The sequence below is a fragment of the Tamandua tetradactyla genome, chromosome 16 (genome assembly GCF_023851605.1).
Source record: "Tamandua tetradactyla isolate mTamTet1 chromosome 16, mTamTet1.pri, whole genome shotgun sequence".
In the NCBI taxonomy this organism is placed as follows: Eukaryota; Metazoa; Chordata; class Mammalia; order Pilosa; family Myrmecophagidae; genus Tamandua; species Tamandua tetradactyla.
Genome location: NC_135342.1, coordinates 70,652,426 through 70,662,058, shown reverse-complemented (window position 1 = coordinate 70,662,058; position 9,633 = coordinate 70,652,426). Strand labels below are relative to the sequence as shown.

The 9,633-nt window shown below is 38.3% G+C and overlaps 1 non-coding gene across 1 annotated transcript; it reads right to left on the bottom strand.

Moving 5' to 3' along the window:
* Window positions 1-1,354: 1,354 nt before the first annotated feature.
* LOC143660442 (U6 spliceosomal RNA) lies at window positions 1,355-1,460 on the bottom strand. The gene has a single exon (XR_013164044.1). It is a non-coding gene; the product is annotated as a U6 spliceosomal RNA (small nuclear RNA).
* Between the last annotated feature and the right edge of the window lie 8,173 nt (window positions 1,461-9,633).

The following is a 9,633-nucleotide window of genomic DNA, read 5'->3' as shown; positions in this document are numbered from 1 at the left end:
CAACAGAAAGATGCAATAATTGTAAACATATACACCTAACACCAAAGGCATGAAATATATGAAGCAAAGATTTACAGATATGAAGGGAGAAATTGACATTCGATACTAATAGGAGGGGAATTTAATAATGAATAGAGCACCTAGTCAGAAGATCAGTAAAGAAGTACAGCACTTAAATGATACAGTAAACCAACTAGACCTGACAAGTCACATACGGTAACCACACCCAATAAAAACAGAATACACATTCTTCTCAGGTGCAAAACTTACGGTCACATAATTTGAGTCACAAAACAAGTCTCGATATACTCAAAAATATTAAAGTTATACATTCTTCTATTCTCCAACCACTACAGAATAAAGTTAGAAATAAATAACAGAGGGAGAAAGGAAAAGTCACAAATATGTAGAAGTTAACATAACTTTGCACAACCAATGGTTAAAGAGCAACATAGAAGTAAAATTAGGAAATATCATAAGGCAAATGAAAATGAAAATATAAAATGTTAAAACGTATGGGATGCAACAAAGGCAATGGTGAGAGGGAAATTTATACCTCCTAATATTTACATTAAAAACAGAAGAGAAAAAATGAAAAAAGAAAAGAAAAACAGAAGAGGGGACTTCTCGGGAAGATGGTGGAGTGAGTGCAGTGAGTTCAGTCCTGCTCCGTGGAACAAGATAGGGGAAGGGGAGAGGTTGACTGGGACTGTGGCCCTGGGGTGTGAGTAAGCAAACAGCGTCTCTGGGCGGTTTGGGGGAGGAGAAAGGAGGGGATATGGGTGGGGAGAGTGGGGCGGGGAGCGTGAAGCAGGTCAGGTGACTGTGATCCCCACGCGAGGCTGGCTGCGGGGTGAAGCGAGGTGTGATCGGAGGGAAATGATCGGCCCCCACGCCAACCTGCGCCAGCTGCTTGCTGGGGACACCTTCCTGCACAGGTCGTAGTGGACAGCGCCTGTGGGGAGTCCAGAGGCGGACCCAGCCCACCCACCCACCGCAGGGTGCTGGGCCTCCAGGCACAGGGAGCGATCACCGGGCTGGGTGCTGGGAATAGCCGGCCGCAGGCGCCGTGTCTGGCCGACCGCGGGGTGCTGGTCGGCCGCGCAGTCCCAACTGGCCAGGAGCAGCGCTCAGCCAGGCAAGCCTTCGGGCCACCGCAGGCCGGGGGCGGGGCGGACCTGAGGCAGGAGGAGCCTCAGCACACCACCTGCCCGGGGAGAGGGGGCAAGTGCAGGCCGGCTAGCTGCCTAGCCGCCTAGGTTTGTTTTGTTTTGTTTTTCCTTAATATTCTTTATTACTTTTCCCCTGTATTTTTTAATAAACTTTTTCTATATATTTTTTGTTGTTGCTGTTTTTTAATATGGAACTCTTCACAAATTCACATGTCATCCTTGCACAGGAGCCACGCTAATCTTCTCTGTATCTTCAAATTTTAGTATATGAGCTGCCAAAGCAAGCACTCTCTCTCCCCCATATTATATATATATATTATATATGTATACACATTTTGGGGTGGGGGTGTGCATGGTGCGGGAATCAAACCCAGGTCTCCCACATGGAAGGCGAGCATCTATATATTTTTTTTCAGTAGTGTAATAGTTTTTTCTTTTTTCTTTTTATAGATATTTTATACTTTTATTGATTCTTTACTTTTATTTATTTCATATATTTTTTATAATTCTATTTTATTTCACTTTTCATTATTATTTTTCTTCTTAAATTTTCTCTTTGGTAGGCACCAGTTTGAGTTCACTCCCAATATATCTGGGGGTATCTCATTTTGACTCTGGGGTCTACTACTGTCAAGGTATGGTTTTTTTGTTTGTTTGTTTGGTTGGTTTTTTTGGCATTGGCAGGCACATGGGGAACTGAACCCCAGGTCTCTGGCATGGCAGGTGAGAACTCTGCCTGCTGAACCACCATGGTCCACCCTTGAGGTGTGTTTTGCTGCTCACAGCAAACAACACCTTGTTGTTTTTTCCATATTTTATTTTTATTATATTTTTATTTATTTTGGTGGGGGGATGAATCCAGGAGTCAAGCCTGGGTCTCCCACATGGTGGGTAACCATTCTGCCACTGAAGTACCTGTACATCCCAGCCTAGCTTCTAATACACCCTCAAGTTGAATTCTGTCCCCTCCATGAGACCTGCACCTTCATTTGGCAGGGAATAACTGACAAACCAAGTGCAAAAGGAAACCTTCAACAAAAACCAAGTAAGTACAAAACTTTAGATGAGTGAAGGAAACCAACTTGCAAAATAACACATATCAAGATAATCAAATGCCCCACAAACAACAGAAAATCACAAAGCACATGAAGATCCAAGCAGAAATGGCCCATCCAAACAACCAAATCCAAATTCCAGAGGGGACACAGAATATAGAACAATTACTCAAGGATATTTGTAAATAAAGGATATCAGGAAGACACTAGAAGGGCATAAAGAATAATTTGGAAGATTAAATAGAAAAATGGCAGCTCTCATGGAAATGAAAGATATAATAGACCAAATTAGAACTATATAGAGACACACGATAGCAGATTCAAAGAAGCAGAAGGAAGAATAAGTGAGCTAGAAGACAGAACAATTGAACAAGAGTGCACAGAAGAATAAATGGCAAGAAAGATGGAAAAAATGTAAGTGCATCTTAGGGAAATGATGGACAACAAGAGGCACACAAATATAAGGATCATTGGTATTCCAGAAGGAGAAAAGAAGAATAAAAGGCTGGGAAAGTTAGCTGAAGATATGATTGGGGAAAACTCCCCAAACTTCATAAAAGACATAAATATGAAGATCAAAGAGGCCCAATAACTCCAAATAGAATAAATATGAATATGAATACTCCAAGATACATACTAATCAAGCTGTCAGGTATTGAAGAGAAACAAAAAAGTCCTGAAAGCAGCACAAGAAAAGCAATGTATTATATACAATGGAAAACACATAAGACTGACTTTGGACTACTGAACAGGTACCATGGAAGCAAGAAGGCAGTGATATGATATATTTAAGATCCTGAATGAGAAAGGTTTCCAGCCAAGAATTCTTTATCCAACCAAGTTATCCTTCAAAATTGAGGGAGAGATTAAAATATTCAAAGAAAAACAAAGGTTGAGAGAACTAGTTAACAAAAGACCAGCCCTACAAGAAATACTAAGGGGAGTCCTAAAAAAGCAAAAAGAAAAAGAAAAAAGACAGGAGAGAGAGAGATCTGAATGAGAGCACAGAACTGAAGAATACAAGTAAAGATAATTTAAAGGACCAAAAAAGAGAGAGAATGAAAAGAAAATATAGATCTAGGAAAAAATATGTAGATCTGACAAATAAAAACTAAAGGATAAGATGGTAGAGTCAAGAGATGCTTTTACAGTAATTACTTTGAATGTTACCAGACTAAAAACTCACCAATAAAAAGATCCAGACTGGCAGAATGGATTAAAAAACATAATCTAGGGGGTGCAAGGGTAGTTCAGTGGTAGAATTCTTACCTGCCATATGGAAGACCTGGGTTCGATTCCTGGTCCATGCATTTCCCAAAAAGCAAACAAACCAGCAAAACAAGCAAACAGAAAACAAACAAACAAAAAATTCAGCAAATTATACTGCAATAACAGGATACTCACAAGGAAAAATAATGAAAATATATGTCTATATCTATATATAATGTCTTATCCTACTGTTTAAGTTCTCTATTTCCTGGTTGATCCTCTGTCTGGTTGTTCTGTCTATCATGGAAAGTGGTGTATTGAAGTCTCCCACTATTACTATGTCTATCGTTCCCTCCAGTTTTGCCAGTGTTTGCCTCGTCTACTTTGGAACTCCTTGATTGGGAGTGTACACATTTATGATTGTTTTTTCCTCTTGGTGAATTGTCCCTTTTATTAACATGTAGTTCCTTCTTTCTCTCTTATGGTGCCTTTACATTTAAGGTCTATTTTGTCTAATATTAGTATAGCTATCTTGCTTTCTTTCAGTTACAGCTTGCATAGCAGATCTTTCTCTATCCTTTCACTTTCAATCTAACTGTGTCCTTGCGTCTAAGCAGAGTCTCAAGATGGATTACATTTCTCTCTCTCTGTCTTTTTGTATACTGTCCTGAATGCCTATATTAAAAAACAAGAATGACCAAAACTTCTCACCCAGAGAATCCAGAGAGAACAACAAACTAATCCCAAAGCGAATAAAAAAAAAGTGAAATAATATAAGGTTAAAGCAGAAATAAACAAACTGGAGGACAATAAAAAAAATAGAATCAACAAAACCAAAAGTTGGTTCTTTGAGAAAGTCAATAAAATTGACAGAACCCTAGCTAAACTAACACAGAAAAAGAGAGAGGATGCAAATGAAATCAGAAATGAGAAGTAAATTGTGATTTTTTAAAGATTTCTTCAGATCATAAAGAAATTATAAGTGAATATAAGGATCTACCAACAAACTAAACAACTTAGATGAAATGGAAAAATTCCTAGAAACACGTGAATTACCTATAATGACTTGAGAAGAAATAGTGATCTCAACAAACCAATTCTAAGTAAAGAGATTCAATCAGTCATTAAAAATCTTGCCACAAAGAAAAGCCCAGGACCAGATGGTTTCACAGGAGAATTTTATCAAACCTTCCAAAAAGAATTAACACCAATCCTGCTCATTCTCTTCCAAAAAAATGAGGGAAAAAGAATGCTACCTAACTCACTTTATGAAGCTAATGTCACTCTAATACCAAAATTGGATAAATATTTTGCAAAAAAGGAAAATTACAGGCCAATCTCCCTAATGAACACAGATGCAAAAATTCTTAATGAAATGCTAGCAAATTGAATCTAATGCCACATTAAAAGAATTACACATCATGACCAAGTGAGATTTATACCAGGAATGCAAGGGTGGTTCAACATAAGAAAATGAATCAATGTAACACAGCATGTTAACAAATCAAAAGGAAAAAGTCACATTGTCATATCAATTGATGCTGAAAATGCATTCAACGAAATTCAGCATCCTTTCCTGATAAAAATACTTCAAAAGTTAGGAATTGAAGGAAACTGTCTTAGTATCTAGAGGGCATATATGAAAAACCCATAGACACCATCATACTTAATGGCAAAAAACTGAAAACATTCCCCCTAAGATCAGGAATGAGACAAGTAAGCCCACTGTCACCACATTATTCAACATTGTATTAGCTGGAATGTTTAGACAGGAAGAAGAAATAAAAGGCATCTAAAAAGAAAAGGAAGAAGTAAAACTTTCATTATTTGCAGATGACATGATCCTATACTTAGAAAGCCTTCAGAAATTGGTGGCAAAGCTACTTGAGCTAACAAATTCAGCAAAGCAGTGAGATACAAGACTAATGTACAAAAATCAGCAATGTTTCTATTCACAAGCAATGACCCATCTGACCTATCTGAGATGACAGTTAAAGAAAAACTTTCATCCAAAAAGTGACCAAAAGAATCAGGTATCTAGGAATAAGCCTAACCAGGCATGTCAAGGACAGAAAATTATTTTTAAATTTTTAAAAGAAATTTAAAATGACCTAAATAGATGGAAAGACATCCCATGTTCATGGACAGGAAGGTTGAATGCTTTTAAGATGTCAGTTCTACCCAGTTTGTTTATTTATGCTTTAATCTTATATTATTTCATTGTATCCTTTGGCTCCCTCAATCTATTGGGCATCATGGATAATGTCGAAAATAAACAGATTCAATGCAATACTCATCAAAATTCCAAAAACCAACTTTGAAGACTTGGAAAAGCTGGTTATCAAATTTATATGGAAGGGAAAAAGCTCCCCAAATAACTAAAGATATCTTTAAAAAGAAGAGTGGAGTGGGGGGACTATCACTTCCTGACATTAAAGTTTACTATAAGGCCACAGTGGTCAAAACAGCATAGTACTGGCACAGAGATAGAAATATTGACCAGTGGAACAGAATTGAAGGTGCAGAGATAGACCACCAAATTTATGGACATTTGACCTTTAATAAGGCCCCCAAATCCACTGAATAGTCTTTTCAATAAATAGGCATAGGAGAATTGGATATCAATAGCCAAAAGAATGAAAGAGGACCCCTACCTTACACCATATACAAAAATTAATTGAAAATGGATTGAAGACCTAGAGGCAAGACCATAAAATTTCTAGAAGAAAATGCAGGGAAACATCTTCAAGATTTAGTAATAGGAGGTAGCTTCTTAAACTTTATATTTAAAGCACAAGCAATGAAAGAAAAAAGTAGACAAATGGAAACTCCTTAAGATCAAAAGCTTCTGTGCCTCAAAGGACTTTGTTAAAAAGGTGAACTGGCAGCCTACTCAATGGGAGAAAATATTTGGAAACCACATATTGGATAAAGGCTTGATATATTGTGTTCATAAAGGAATGATACAGTTCAACAATAAAAGAATAAACAACTCAATTATAAAATGGGAAGACGATATGAATAGACACTTTTCCAAAGAGCAAACATAAATGCTTAAAAGCACATGAAGAGATGCTCATTTTCATTAGCTATAAGGGAAATACAAATTAAGATGACAATGAGGCATTATCACACACAGTAAGGATGGTGGTTATTAAGCCAGCAACTACAAATGTCGGAGAGGATGCGGAGAAATAGGAACAATTGTTCACTGTTGGTGGGATTGTATAATGGTGCAGCTACTGTGGAAGACAGTTTGGCTATTCTTCAGAAAATTAAATATTGAGTTAACCTACGGCCCAGTAATACCATATTTAGTATATCCTCAGAAGAGCCGAGGGCAGTGACTTGAACAGACATTTGCACGCCGATGTTCATAGTGGCACTATTCACAATTGCCAAAAGATGGAAACAATCCAAAGGTCCATCAACAAATGAGTGGATAAACAAAATGTGGTATATAAATACAAGGGAATTTTAAGCAGCAGTAAGACGAAATGATGTCCTGAAGTATATGGCACGTGGATGAACCTTGTGAATATAATGCTGAGTGAAATAAGTCAGGCACAGAAGAAATGTTACTGTGTGATTTCACTATTAGAACTCTGGTAAAGGTCATCTTAGGGGTTACACTGTAGAGTAGAGCAGACCTAGAGGTGCACAAAAGCTAGAGACGGAGGAGAGTCTACCCAAAGAGGTTCAATCTAAATGCAAGGAAACAAATAGAAGTGATGATAACTAATTAGCAGGTTTATAAGTAACACTGCCATATTGAAGGTGAATATGATTGAAAGGGGATGTATCCTAATGATTAAATTTATGATTTTAAATAAGTTCTCACATGAACTATTTTAATAGTTCGATAGTGGACAAGATGTCAATGGTAGGATACAGGGGAAAACTAAAAATGCATGCTATGGCCAATAGTTAACAGGAAGACATCTACAGTACCACGGAACAACAGGGGCAACTAAATGGGGGGAGGAGGGACAAATGATAAGGGGTAGTTTTAATTCAATTATGGTGATGTTATGTTTGCCAGTTCTTTGTCATAATGGACCAAGGAAAATTGCCTAAAATTGAGAGTGCCACTGACTGTACAACCAAACAAATATACTATAAGACATGGTTTGTTTATTTTGGACATTATCCATGATGCCCAAAAGATTGAGGGAGCCAAAGGATGCAATGGCTGAGAAGTACATTGGCAAACAATGATACATTTATATGGTGGAATTTGGTGTGACTACAAAAAGGAGGGAAGTCGAGGGGCACATGATGAACTGAAAACACCTTGAGGGCAATGAGCTGTGCAGAATGGGCTAGAAAGTAAAGAACACATAAGCTAAGGTCTCTCTCAGAAAATGCTTTTAAAAAAAAAAATGAGAGCCTGGATTGTGGGCCCTTATAGGAGCCACATTTGGTCTGAAGTTGTGGATGTATTTCTAGATTCTAAGACACTGAGCTATATGTGATTCAGCTGGTATTTCCCTGGAGCTTTGAGTAGCTCTCTGACACCTGGATCCTAGAAATGGAGTACTGCAGACCTGAAAGTTAGAATAACTATATATAATAACTGTTGAAGTAACCGAAAAAGAGATCAGGGCTCAATTAGAGTTTAAAATGAAGCCAATTTGGCTGGGTCTAAGGTAAATTAAGATACAGGGTCAAAGATGATACTATAGGTACCCTAGACCTTCTGCTGTATTAGATCAAAGGCAGAGAGGTTTAGTATGCCTAGAACCTAAATTTTCTGTAACACATAGTCTGAATCAGCCTCTCTGGATAGTCTAGAATGGGACTGAGTCCTTGTAATTCTCTATGGCTTGGGATAGTGCCAGGCTACAAGTCAGACTATGGCAGGCTGATCATTAAAAAGCATTGGTAGAGTCCCTTGAGGATCTGAATGGGGGAAAAAAATATGTACATATATCTATATAGGTACCCTCCCAACCAATTGGGGACTCCCAAGAAAATAGGCCAAGCCCTGGATTTTGAGTCTTGCTCTTATGAAACTTATTTCTGTAAGTGAGAAGCTAAGGCTACTCAAAATGAGGCCTAAGAGTTGCTTTCAGAAAATCAATGTAGTACACAGTGTTCTGGCTTGAAACTGTCATGCACCCCAGAAAAGCCACACCCTTTAATTCTCATTTAATATTGTTGGGTGGGATCTTTTTTATTGTTTCCATGGAAATGCGACCCACCCAATCATGGGTCATAACTTTTGATTAGTTGGTGTCCATGGTAATATGTATCCACCCATTCAAGGTGGGATTGCTTACTGGAGCCCTTTAAGAGGGAGCCATTCTGGAAAAACCTTCAGTGTTGACAGGGCCCACACAGCTAGAGATCTTTAGAGATGCAGAAGGAAAATGCCCCCAGGGAAGCCTTATGAAAAGATGAGAAATCTAGCAGACATTGCCATGCACCTTCTAAGCTGAGAGAGATGTCCATAAGCCAGAGACCCCAGAAGATGCCAGCCATGTGCCTTCTCAACTGACAGAGTTGTTCCAGACACATCCACCTTTCTTGAATCAAGGTATGTAGCCCTGGATATGTTAGTTTGGACATTTTTATGGCCTTAAAACTGTAAACTCGCAACTTTAAATTTTCTTTTGAATAGCCATTCCATTTCTGGTATATTGCATTCTGGCAGCTTTAGCAAACTAAAACACAAAGCATTAACAAAATGGAAGTAAAAAGCCATGTGATAATCTCAGTTGATACAGAAAAGGCATTTAACAAAACACAGCATTGTTTCTTGATTAAAAACACTTACGACACTAGGAATACAAGGAAACTTCCTCAACACTTTAAGGTCATATATGAAAAGGCCACAGCTAGCACACTACTTAATGGTGAAAAACTGAAAGCTTTCCCTCTAAGATCAGGAACAAGACAAGGATACCCATTGTCATGGTCAGGTTCATTCATCAATTTGGCCAGGTGGTGGTACCTGGATGTCTGGTGGGGTCTGCGCTGGCCTGTCTGTTGCTATAAGCACATTTCATGGATTTAAATCATGACCATGTTGGCTGCATCCACAGCTGATTGCACTGCAGTCAGCTAAGGGAAGTGTCTTCCACAGTGAGTGATGTTTAATCTAATCACTAGAATACTTTTAAGGAGGATTCAAAAGAGACAATCACTCTTCCTGCTTCAGCCAGCCAGTCTCTCCTGAGAGTTGGTGGAGTACC